Source organism: Xiphophorus couchianus, chromosome 21 (assembly GCF_001444195.1).
Source record: "Xiphophorus couchianus chromosome 21, X_couchianus-1.0, whole genome shotgun sequence".
Classification (NCBI taxonomy): domain Eukaryota; kingdom Metazoa; phylum Chordata; class Actinopteri; order Cyprinodontiformes; family Poeciliidae; genus Xiphophorus; species Xiphophorus couchianus.
Genome location: NC_040248.1, coordinates 13,312,542 through 13,314,191, shown reverse-complemented (window position 1 = coordinate 13,314,191; position 1,650 = coordinate 13,312,542). Strand labels below are relative to the sequence as shown.

The 1,650-nt window shown below is 37.9% G+C and overlaps 1 long non-coding RNA gene across 1 annotated transcript; it reads right to left on the bottom strand.

The window, feature by feature from the left end:
• Positions 1-827: 827 nt before the first annotated feature.
• LOC114137050 (uncharacterized) lies at positions 828-1,150 on the bottom strand. The gene is made up of 2 exons (XR_003593930.1): positions 1,078-1,150; positions 828-880 (listed from the first exon to the last, which is right to left on the bottom strand). It is a non-coding gene; the product is annotated as an uncharacterized LOC114137050 (long non-coding RNA).
• Positions 1,151-1,650: the final 500 nt, after the last annotated feature.

Sequence of the window (1,650 nt, the reverse complement as noted above, 5' to 3'; positions counted from 1 at the left end):
TCAAAACACCCAGAACAAAAGAAAACAAACAAACCAATAAAGATGTAATATGTCATTATAGAGGAGCAGCTAAAATAAATAATGAGCAAGTATTGTTATGATCCAAGTAAAGAAACAGAAGGATCAAATAATACAACATGATAATCTACAAAATAATAATCAAATAATCAAAACCACATGGGAGCTGGGAAGGGAAATAAACGTGTTAATCATCCTTGCGAAGCTGACAGAAGTCATGTGAAAGGGCACATAATCAATATCAGTGTGAAGTTCAGCTTAGTCACAAGGTTAACAGTCCTTGACTATTTACAGCTCAGTGAAAAGCAATTTCACTAACCATATTCAGGCCTAATTCCTGCGTCAATTAAACAATCAAACATATTGCTCATGTCCAGTTTATTTGTCTGGCATATTTCGGCAACAATGCACTTCATTGAAGTGCTTTATATGATAAATTCAAACCATTACACTACAGTGGCAAAATAAAGGGAAGTAGTGAAAAGTTGTAATCCAAACTAAAATTAGTCAATGTTCCAGTTATTATTACTATAAAAGTTCTAAACAAATGACTTTGTAGGAAAATCAGTGTTTCAGCAGATTGCTGTTTCCTGGAAGTTTGTTCCAGATTAGAGGAGCTCTATTGGTGGAAACGTTCTGTAAATAATTCAAAATGTTCTCCAGCTGATAGAGGACTAACTTTGTAATTGTCTTTATGTGACTCTGAAGTTCCAGCTCTGAGTTGACCATTACACCCAGAGTTTGGGTGTTCTGCCCCCACTGTGTTTCCAAGTAACAGTTGTGCAGATAGATAAACTCTCAGACGATTGTCAGGCGTATGTCCCTTTAATTGACGTTGCTTTCAATTGCCAAAAGAGTGAAACTACAAATAAAGATGAAAAACATGAATTAGAATACCACAGTAGTCAAATCATACAAATAGTAAGGGCACAAATGCTTAATACTGTGTAAATAACATGTCACAATCAGCCTTACAAACATCATCCTTTTACAAAATAAATGCCCACAAATATAGCTCAATGTTGTCTCAGATGTAATAAAATAACACAAAATACTCACAAGCAGTGCTTTCTCTAAACAACAAACAGGATGAAGAATGATTAAATGAAGACTGATAAACTGCCTCTGTCAGCCATTATGCATGTGATTCTGAACTGATTCTACTGTTCAATAACAAACTTAACATGAAAACACCACCACCTGCTGGCTGGGAAGAATTACTGCCAGCACACTCCCCGCCTGACATCATAAGATGTCACCTTATGTTTAACTAGTGTCCTCGCTACAGGTGTTCTTCAGAAGGAGAACAACTCCAGTAACTGGCCTCAAGAAGGTCTTACATGTACCTCCAGAACTGATTTTTATTTCAACCTTCCTAACATTTCCATCTTGGCTAGGGAAGGTATTAACCACAATGCCCATGGGCCACTGGGTCCTCTTGGCTTGACAGTCCTTTAAAAGCACAAGATCTCCAACTTGAAGATTAGGCTTCTCTGATTGCCACTTTTGTCGCGGTTGCAAAGTAGGCAAGTATTGACTCCTCCAACGATGCCAAAAAACATTCGAGAGATGTTGCACCTGCCTCCACTGACGTCTGTAAAGGCCTCCACTCTCAAAGTCTCCAGGAGGTAT